An 11,540-nucleotide genomic window follows, 5' to 3' on the forward strand; every position below is an offset into this window, starting at 1 on the left:
AGGGAAAAGCTCATGTATGACCAATGGATGGATATGGGTCAGTTGAAAAGTATAATACATACTAAACCCAATAATGAATAGTGGATAAGCATCTAGCAGTCGCTATGGAGGCAAGGTCAGATACGTTGAAAAGTTCAGAAAATACATTGAGTCAGTATGTGAAATGATGGGTCCTAGACATGAGGACCAGTTGAACCAAAACATGAAGCAGTTGACTGAGATTCAGAAAGATGGCAAATAGGAAAATTACGTGGTTGTACTTGCTCAAAAGCCACACAGAATACTGCCTGACAGAACATTCCTCCAGAGCAGTGTTTTATTCTCATTTTCCCTATGGAATTAAAAAAATAGGGTTTCTGAAGGACATTAGTGGAATCCAGCTTAGAGTTTTACTCCACCTCATAAACTGGTTCTTCACAACATCAGCTTTCACTTGCCTTCACCCTTGATTTAGTGTCCAAGCCACACTTGTCTGAGAAGGGTTATGTGTGCATCCTGGGCCTCCAGCTCTCATGTCCTAAGTCCACATTCCTTACCTCCCATCCAAATTCATATTATCAAATCTATTACGGACTTTTCTTAGAAAAGGAAAAAACTATGCCCTGAAAATTGTAAAGCTCTTCTTAATGAGGATCGTGATCTTTGTGTTTCTTCCAACTGACCCCCTTCACTGTCCTGTAGTCCTGAGTACACATGCAAATAACTCTTGAAGCACACTGATGGTGCTAATTTCCCCAAAAGCAATAGATAGCCTACTCAAAACAAGAAAAATTGAAGAGGGTATTCTCTGCGTAGGGACTATTTACAAAGATATGGGAGTAGAGGAACCACAAGGAATAGTTGAGTAACCCAGGGCTTAGTAACACCTAAACTAGTTACCATCCCTAAGCCAGAAGGGAAAAAGGGATATGTCTAAGTTTCCCTGAGCTATATATGTTATAGTGAACAATCCCTCCCTGACATGGAGCATATTCTTCTAGATGAGAGTATCTTCCACCGCCGTTCTTTTGGTTATTCTCCTTAGGAACTAGAACTATTGTAAAGAGAGGTTAACCATCCTAGTGAGAATATGCTCCAGACGTCTGAGTACCAATGTGGCTCCGAAAACTCCATAGGCACCACTGGACAACAAGAAGATGTTCTATCTTGCCCACACTAGAAATACAGAGAGCCCCAAAGGTAAGATCTCAAGGCAAAGGACATTGAAGCTGGACTTATCCCCAAGTACTCAAAGGAACAAGGCCCAGAGATGCTCAAAAATCAGAGCTTCACTCAAAACTGCAGAAAAAAATTGGACTACATCCACCACAAATTCCTTCCAACCCTGAGAACCTATGTTTCTTTCATTCTGTGAAATTTCATCTGAACCTTCTGTGGGGCCTGGATTTGAACTTAGAAATATCTGGCTTCCAAGTCCTAACATAGCTACTGCTCTTTGAACATGACAACAGAGCTGAGTTTTCAGTTTGGCCTACAGTAATTCTAAAAATCTTGGCTCCTACTCTCTGGTGATGGCTTGCTCCAACATCTAGCATCCAACCGCCTTCCAGGTGAAATGAAAGAAGTTGCTGGGTCAGATAGTTAACAGAAATAGAAAGGATCAATGAATGAGGATCTTCCTTCTTGAAAACCTCTGCGGTGGAAAAACACATGGTTTAGAAACTTACAGTTTTAAAGAATATAGACATGAAAACAAGGCCGGAATTAACCTATAATAGTTTTTATGTATGCGCTTCATAGTCACTAAATTAAATGCAAACATAGGGCCGGGCGCGGTGGCTCATGCCTGTAATCCTAGCACTCTGGGAGGCCGAGGCGGGCGGATTGCTCAAGGTCAGGAGTTCGAAACCAGCCTGAGCAAGACCCTGTCTCTACTATAAATGGAAAGAAATTAATTGGCCATTCATCTTCTACAGTTGTCTTAAAAAAAAAAAAAAAGAAATTAATTGGCCAATTAACATATATATATATAATTAGCCGGGCATGGTGGTGCATGCCTATAGTCCCAGCTACTTGGGAGGCTGAGGCAGGAGGATCGCTTGAGCCCAGGAGTTTGAGGTTGCTGTGAGCTAGGCTGACGCCACAGCACTCACTCTAGCCTAGGCAACAAAGTGAGACTCTGTCTCAAAAATAATTAATTAATTAATTAATTTAATTTAATTAAAAATAAATAAATAAATACAAACATAGCACACTGCGTAAGGAGAATATCAGTAACTTACATGTCTTCAAATCTAAGATATTTTAAAAAATTTTAAGACAGGGTCTTGCTCTGTCACCCAGGCTGGAGTGCAGTGGCATGATCATAGCTCATTGCAACCTCAAACTTCTGGACTCAAGTGGTCCTTCTGCCTCAGCCTCCCAAAGTGCTGGGATTACAGGTGCATGCCACTGTACTCAGCCAAATTTAAGGTACGTGGTATTGTAGAGTTTATTTTTATTTACCATTTACTCCTTGCAAGAAGTTTTTCAGACTTTATCTCCTTCATAGTTTCAATGAAGCACTTGAATTTTTTTCATTTTTACTAATAACATACCTGTTAAAGGTCATTTGTTTCAGTGCCAGATCCTCCATTCAAATGTTTAATATCTTTCTGATTTTACATGAAGTCCCACTATGAACCCAGATACATTTGAGTAATTTGAAAGATTGAGATTCTTTGGATAACTTGACTTGCAGTTCAACATCATATAGCCCTTACTCAGCTCATGACTAATTTATATTATAAAATTTATAACAAGCACATGACATCAGCATTGCTTGCCTGCATCTCAGCTCTCTTCTATTTAAGATAATGAAGTCCAATTCCAAGGATCAAGTTTATTTCTCCTGCACTTTCAAAGGCATGTTTGCTAAAAAAATTAAAAAATTAAAAAAAATTTAAAAAATCTATTTCTATTCACTAGAACATAAGCAACATCAGAGCAGGGATCTTCTATTCCCTGATGCACGCCAGCAATTGAAAGAATCCCAAGCGCCTACTAAGTGCTCAATGATATATTTGTTGGGTGAAAACATCCACTTTACTTTTCTTTCCTACTCCCTACCACCAAGTCCCTCTTGTTCTGTTTATCCCAAAAGGAGTGATTCAAAATTATCTAATAGAATAACTTAACATCCAAAGTTAAGAAAAAATATATAGAAATAAATATATACACTAAAATGTAGAGAAAGAGGCCGGGTGTGGTGGCTCACGCCTGTAATCCTAGCACTCTGGGAGGCTGAGGCGGGCAGATTGCTCGAGGTCAGGAGTTCGAAACCAGCCTGAGCAAGAGCAAGACCCCGTCTCTACTATAAATAGAAAGAAATTAATTGGCCAACTAATATATATAGAAAAAATTAGCAGGGCATGGTGGTGCATGCCTGTAGTCCCAGCTACCTGGGAGGCTGTGGCAGGAGGATGGCTTCAGCCCAGGAGTTTGAGGTTGCTGTGAGCTAGGCTGACACCATGGCACTCACTCTAGCCTGGGCAACAAAGTGAGACTCTGTCTCAAAAAAAAAAAAAAAATGTAGAGAAAGGAATTCACAAATGGGAAAGAAATTCTGCATTGCCCTCTATGGACAGAATATATATAGGCCATGATGTTTAAGAAACTTCAAAGACTTTGGTACAGCATACAAGAATTACCATTCGGAAAAAGAAAATCTTTATACTGGATGTTATATATTACTGTTCTGTCCATCACCCAGTGCCTTCTCAGGAATCCCTACTCCTCCCTCACCCTGCCCTCACCTCATTGCATGACCTCACTCTTCTTTTCCAGAGAGAGAAGTTCTCCTCGATCTTCTCTTCAGCCTCCAAGTCCACAGCCCCCACACTCTCCGACATGCTGGATATATCCACCAAAATGTTAAACAATATCAAAATAATCACTCAGGCTAATATAAAAATGAGGAGATATTTGACATACTTAAATGAAATCTTAATATCTCAGGCTGAAGAATTTGTATTACTAAATATTTCACAAATTTCAGAGCCTCCCAAGGATAAATGAATAAATATATAACTTGCTGCCACTTAAACAAAACACCACCAAGGGATCCTTCCCTTGAATAGCTTCCTCCAAAAGCTAATTCTATTATCCACCCATAGTGCCACAGGATATGGGAGGTACAAATAAGTAGGAGAAAGAGGGAAATAGAATTAGAGAGAGAGAGAGAGTGCAGTTTGGCTCTCCTTCTAGCAATCTATGCTTCAGAAAATAATGGGATTCAGTCTCAGAGTCCTATGCTACATTACTCTAAACAAGCTTAAAGTTAGAGGTGTGAGCAAGCATATGCTCAGGAAATACTAGAACTTCTCAAGCCCACCTGTACTCCACTAGTTGGCTTTTGAATTTCAGTGCAGCTGAAGAGGCCTCATCGTCACCGTGTCTCTCACGGCACAGAGGTAGGAGGCAGAGTCTTTCATCTGGAGCTCCTTCAGAAGGAGGTAACTACCCAGCAGAGCGATTAAGGAATGAAGAAAAGCGACCTCTCCCCTCCAAACCATCCAGAACACTGTAAGAGAGAAATACAGGTGCTCCTCTGTCACGTTGCTGGTACCAGGACAGTCCATTGAACCCAGATGTCCGATACGTGCAGTCGACCTGGATGAAGGCTCCTTCCACAGCTGTCAACTCACTGGGCTGCTCAATGCTTTGTCCTGCAGTGCCTATGACAAGACACATCATTGTTAAGAAGCATAGGCTCCATGTGGTCACAAAAGAACTGCCACCGATGGAGGAGAAGAAAATGATGGCAGAAGTAGCAGCAGCAATAGTAACAGGAGGACAATTAGCACCACATAAGGAAAATGTGTATAGCAAAGGCTGTTTCATTACAAATGTCAAAAGTTGCAATCTTTTCACTGGAAGAAGTATTTTGAAAACTTCCAGCAGCATTTGCTATGCAGTTGAGACTTACCTCTCATCTTCAGAAAAACATAAAGAAGGAAAAATCCCCACATCTGCTGTAGCATCCCACAAGCCTGGCCTGGCATCCCTGGTTTCTGAGCCACTGGAGTCTGCAGAAGGTGAACCCTTCATGTGGGTGAGGGAGGGAAGCTCAGTCTGGATGCAAAACCCAGAAGAGGAGGGGATGGGTATATTCACCTAACGGGGGTGGTGCGCACCATCTGGGGGATGGACTCACTTGAAGCTCTGACTCGGACAGGGCAAAAACAATATATGTAACCTAACCGTTTGTATCCCTGTAATATGCTGAAATAAAAATAAAAATTAAAGAAACAGAAGAAACACAAGGGGAGGAGCTCCTTTCTTGCCAGGGTGACTGTAAGCTTCCTGCACAGGAGCAGCTATGGGTTCCCTTGCCGGAGTCCCTTCACATGAGCATTTTCTGCCAATAAATCCACAGGTTTTAGTGCAAGCGATTGTGGTGAACACTGTACAACAGAATTATGTGTAAAGAACAGTGAAGAGAAATGAGAACATAAGACAAAGTCAAAAGTGGTCTAATTCAACCATATTGACAGTTTTCTTTTTCATGACACAACAAAATGAAATACAGAAATAATTAAAGGTGAGTTATATGTGTACATATATTGAATATTGTATGTTTGTGAAACAAACACAAAAACTTGCACACAAATGCTCAGAGCAGCATTATTTACATTAGCCAAAAAGTGTAAACAACTTAAATGTCCCATAAACTGATACATGGATAAACAAATCATGGTATATCCATAAAATGAAATATTATTTAGCCATTACAAAGAATGAAGTATTGGTACATGCTTCAACATGGATGAGGTTGAAAACATTATGCTAAGTAAAAGGAGCCAGACACGAAAGGCCACATATTGTATGATGCCATTTATATGAAATGCCCATAATAGGCAAATCCATAGAGATAGAAAGTAGATTAATAGTTGCCAGGAGTTGGGAGTTTGAGGAGAGGGAAGAAGGAGAGGGAGTGACTACTAATGAGTATGGGATTTCATTTTGGAGTGATGAAAATGTTCAGCAATTAGGCAGTAATCGATTCACAACTTTTTAAATATACTAAGAACATCAAATTACATACTTAAAAACAGCAAATTGTATGATATGTGAATTAATCTCAATAAAGCTAATATTTTTTTTTTTTTTTTTTTTTTTGAGACAGAGTCTCACTTTGTTGCCCGGGCTAGAGTGAGTGCCATGGCGTCAGCCTAGCTCACAGCAACCTCAAACTCCTGGGCTCCAGTGATCCTTCTGCCTCAGCCTCCCGGGTAGCTGGGACTACAGGCATGCGCCACCATGCCCGGCTAATTTTTTTATATATATATCAGTTGGCCAATTAATTTCTTTCTATTTATAGTAGAGACGGGGTCTCGCTCAGGCTGGTTTTGAACTCCTGACCTTGAGCAATCCGCCCGCCTCGGCCTCCCAAGAGCTAGGATTACAGGCGTGAGCCACAGCGCCCGGCCAATAAAGCTAATATTTTTAAGATTTATTTAAATCAATGTTGGTACATATTGGAGAATTTCACTACACTTGAAATCAAGGTACTATATTTTTTTTAAGGCTATTTACTGAGCCTTGCCATGAGCACAGTTCTACTTTTGGAATCTGCTGTCTGACTGGGATTTTGAAACTTTGCTGCTCCTTTTTGTCAGAAATCAGAAATAGAATCAGAATCATCTTCCCTCATGGAAAGCCTGTGGCGTCAAGAGTGTTAAAACTACTCCTGGATCCATGTTGACTTCAGGCTCTCCTTGACTTTCATGAGTATATACTAAAATTCCTTGTGTACGCTGAGTTCAGTCTCTAGCACAACAGCAGACTTTTGTGCAACAGTAGATGGATAGCGGCCAGGCGTGGTGGCTCACGCCTGAAATCCTAGCACCCCGGGAGGCCGAGGCGGGCAGATCGCTCAAGGTCAGGAGTTCAAAACCAGCCTGAGCAAGAGCGAGACCCTGTCTCTACTAAAAAATAGAAATAAATTAATTGGCCAACTAAAAATATACAGAGAAAAAAATTAGCCGGGCATGATGGTGCATGCCTGTAGTCCTAGCTACTCGGGAGGCTGAGGCAGCAGGATTGCTTGAGCTCAGAAGTTTGAGGTTGCTGTGAGCTAGGCTGACGCCACGGCACTCACTCTAGCCAGGGCAACAGAGTGAGACTCTGTCTCAAAAAAAAAAAAAAAAAAAAAAAAACAGTAGATGGATAGCAAATGTAAAGGGAGGATGCTGTCTGCCTCCTCGCCTCACTCAAATTTGTTTATACAGCAGTGTTTATGCATTTTGCCCATGTTTTATACAAATTAGTAGAAAATAGGAAACAAATTTTTAGTGTCATTGATGAGAAGATTGAAATAAACTATATGCAACTAGGATAAAAATCGAAATAAACATGGGCTGTAAACAAAAAAAAATCAAAGGCAATTTTTATTCCTTATGAGCCCTCTGAAATCATTATTCTGTATTTACTGCACCTAGCAGTCTAGGGCACCTTATATTGTAATAAATGTGATACTGCCATCTTGTGACGCCACATATCATTGCCATTTTACATGCACATCACGAAATGATTCATATTTTCTTTCCTTATCAAAAATATAAAAATTTAGAATAAAAAAAAAGCTTAAAAACTCCTAGGCCTTTTCACTCATCTCATTTTACAACTGACACGTAAAACTAGACCAGGCAGCAAAATTCCCCGTGAGGCTCTGTTCCTGAATCTGAAACTAGGTTTCTCTCAAACATTGTTCAAAATATGATTAACCATTGTGAAATAAATAATTCCCTGCTACTACTCTATGCTGAATGGAGTGGTCTAGATGAAAAGCAGTTTGACTGCAGTTATGCCTCTGCGGTTTGAGGCATCCGTCCTGGTGGCTCCCAATTTGGAGCTCACATTTGAACCGCTGTGTGCTTTGCCTGTCCACAGACATCCCAGGCATCTCTCTCCACTGGCACTGACCAGAGCCTCCCACTGGGACTCGGGCACTTCTGGCTTGCTGTCTCTTCAGGCAAAGAGGTTCTTCCCACCCTGCAAGAAGAATTAACAGGTGCTGATCACTGGAAGCAGCACACCCAAGGGAGGGAGCTCACGTAGACAGTGGAAAGGGATAACAGGGGATCTGGGCACAGTTTCAGCACTGTCCACCATGGTCTATCTCTCTACATAGATGCACAAGTGATCAACCTACAATTTTAACCTGACTGTGACATTCTCCTACTTAAAGCCTTCAATGGCTCCCCAGCCCCTATAAAGTAAGGACAGATATTTATTCTGTTGTCATATAAAACCCCAACTATATCTTATTTTAATTCCACTCACAACCTAAGCTGCAAATATTCTGAATTACTTGACTTTTCTCACTCATGCCAGGCTGCTTCAGGTCTTCTTGCTTTTGCTCAAACTTTTTCCTCTGTTGAAGTGTCCCTCCATGTGTACTCATCTTTCAAGGAGCAGCACAAGGGTTACCCACTCTGTGAAATTTTCCTAGCCTCTTCCTCTAACCCCACTAAAGCCATCAGCAAACATAGCAACACTCTTCTTTGTGCTCCCTCCCTAACCTATAGTTAATATATTCTTCCCACCATAATCTTAACTTAAGCATGAGATAAGACTAACCAACTTTTGTTTCCCCAAATAAATATATGTGTGCATACATAGTCATTTATGGCCTTAAAAACAGAGGTTTTATGGAAGTGGAGGAGGAGGGAGGGAAAATCCTACTTCACTACATTTAATAGGTCAAGTCAAGACAATAAATACTAATGAATACTAAGTAATCTTTGAAGGATTTTGGCATAGAAGGGATGGTAAAAATAGAAACGATGTGGATAAAGTTTATAAGATACATGATGGGTAATATACAATGTATTTTTTATGGATCAGGGCTTTGTTCTCCCAAAAGAGATGTCAGTTATGCTAGAATGGGAAATGAGAATAAATCTTGCATATGAGAGAGAGTAAAGACCTAGATTCAGAGTGGGGAGAAAGTAAGTTTCCAGGAACAATGTGGAACTGAGAGTGGAAACCTCCCAAAATTAAAAAAAAAAAAGTGGGTTACACTTACTGAGTTGACCCAAGAGCCGGGTCACTGAGGAGCTGTGGCAAAGGCAGCCCAGGCTGTGGTGGCTGTGAGAAAAGAGCAAGGCCATGCTGGTGAGGGGAGGAAGACCTCCTGCCTACACCTGCTCAATTAGAGGCAGTGACTAAGCAGATGGAGGGAATTGGACAGTGGTACAGAGGCAGAGATGGCAAAAAAATCTGGACCACCAGCGACATCATGTGGTCGATGAACGCAAAACTTCTTTACTGAAGATAAGTTTCTAGATTTTTCCTTCTAGAGAATGTTGTGATTATACTGACCTCTGGGAATGGATAAGCCCCTGGGTCCTTGGTCTTACCAAAGGAGGAGGGTAGTGGTGGTAATAAGAACATTTTCACTACCTGCATGGAGACACCTGAAAGTTTACTGAAATATTAAAAGTTGCAACCTTATTTTATACCACAAGGTGAGGAGAGACATATCAGTTCTTATATTTTCCCACCTATAAGAGGAAACACAGCCTTACACCCCTCTGTCCTTCTTTATACCTCTGCAAAGAAATAATATTTTCATGTATTTTGATGTGCTCTTCCTTTTGCATGTCTATGAACAGGACCTTATCCCTTGTCACTTAAAGTATCAATGTGCTGGGAAGTGGGGTAGTCTAGCAAAGATGAAAGATCAGGATAGCAATTTACAGTAGAAATAGCAAGCAAGAAAGAAGTTATTATTCAGCTTCTGGTGGCCAAAATAAATGTTCATGTCTGCAACAAGACAATCAGCCTTAAAGTCAGGACTTGTCATGACAGAAAAAAAATTTTCTAAATTGATTTATCTCTCACTGTAACACATCAAGCCAGGTTTGGTAGACTTGATCACAGAATTTATGTGTTGAAGGCTTCACAGAACTAAGTGAAAGCAGGAAGGCCTCACCCCTGCAAATTTGGGAAGATCACAGAGCAAAGAAGGGAACAGAGGTAGGCCAAGGAGGTTAGATGCCAGGGTTTACGTTTTTCCCAACTTGAAAGCAAACCTCAAGATAAATGAAAGCCTTATGGAGCGTAAGAATACCAAAGGTCACCAGAGATAGCAGCAAGTTTCTGTGGGCAAGGTGTGGAGAGGATGTAGATCCTTAGGATAACTCTGGCTGTCGGCTCAGAGTACGGGGAACATAAACATATGAATCTGGTTTTCCAGTGCCTGGAAATAAGGAAGTTAGAGGTGCCTGTGTGTTTTGCAAGGGAAGACAAAGAAGCATGGGGAATGATAGTGCAATAGCACAAGGCTGGAGTCAAAGCCAAGTCACCAAAGCACGCAGTGATTTCCAGACCAGAGGCCAAGAACAAGAACTATAGATTCCAGACAGTAATATGCTGGTAAATGTTTAAAAACTAGTTCTCCCCCGCCCACCAAGAAAAGCCCTGATTTGTAGTGTTTGCCGATTTCCATGTTGTATATACTCCCCCATGATCAATTTCAGGCTCCAACATGACATCAGTGCACATGGGTTGGTAAGAGATATGTAGTAGCACACTATTACATAGAATTTCCACCATACAGGTATAATACATGTGAATAACCTCAAAGATACTAGTAAAACATAGTAGAATAATTAGAAAGTGATGTGTTTTTAATATTACTTCATTTGTTTTAATATAATTTATTTAATTAAAAATATCCAGGCTGGTCAGAGTATGGTGCTATTTACAACTAATTGATCACAGCCAGTTATAGATTCCTTTGTTCCTTCTCCATGCCCACTGCTCACTTGACTAGCCTAAAAAAAAAAAAAACTTTTTTTAATTTAAAAAAAGAAAATGTCTGATGGACATGCTGGCTCATGACTGTAATCCTATCATTCTGGGAGGCCAAGACAGGAGAATTGCCTGGGTTCAGAAGTTCAATACCAGCCTGAGCAAGAGTGAGGCCCTGTCTCTACCAAATGTAGAAAAAATGAGTTGGGTGTGGTGGCACATGCTTGCAGTCCCTGATACTTGGGAAACTGAGGCAGGAGAATCCCTTGAGCCCAGGAGTTTGAGGTTGCAGTAAACTATGATCATGCCACTGTACTCTAGCCAGGGCAATAGAGCAAGACTCAGTCTTAAAAAAAAATAAAAATAAGAAAATGTCTAATTGAAAAAAAATTATTTTTGTTTTTTTGAAAGAGGCAATGCTCTGATATGATGCCCAGGCTGGAATGCAGCAGCACAATCATAGCTCACTGCAGTCTCAAACTCCACGCTGGCTAATTGTTTTTTCTTTTTCTTCTTTTTTTTAATAGAGAAGGGATTCTCACTGTGTTGCCCAGGCTGGTCTCAAACTCCTGGACTCAAGCAATTCTCCCACCTCAGCCTCCCAAAATGCTGGGATTACAGGCCTGAGCCACCAGGCCTGGGCTACAATTTTACATTTTAATTGCAAATTTAACAAAGAACTCACAAAATCTCTGAAATTTTAACAATCAGCTATTGTAAGCCAGTAAAAACCAACTCCAACTCACAACTGATGCCAACTATGGGTAAGAGCAAGTTGCCCCAAATGCCTAGATGACACT

This window comes from Microcebus murinus, chromosome 6 (assembly GCF_040939455.1).
Source record: "Microcebus murinus isolate Inina chromosome 6, M.murinus_Inina_mat1.0, whole genome shotgun sequence".
Classification (NCBI taxonomy): domain Eukaryota; kingdom Metazoa; phylum Chordata; class Mammalia; order Primates; family Cheirogaleidae; genus Microcebus; species Microcebus murinus.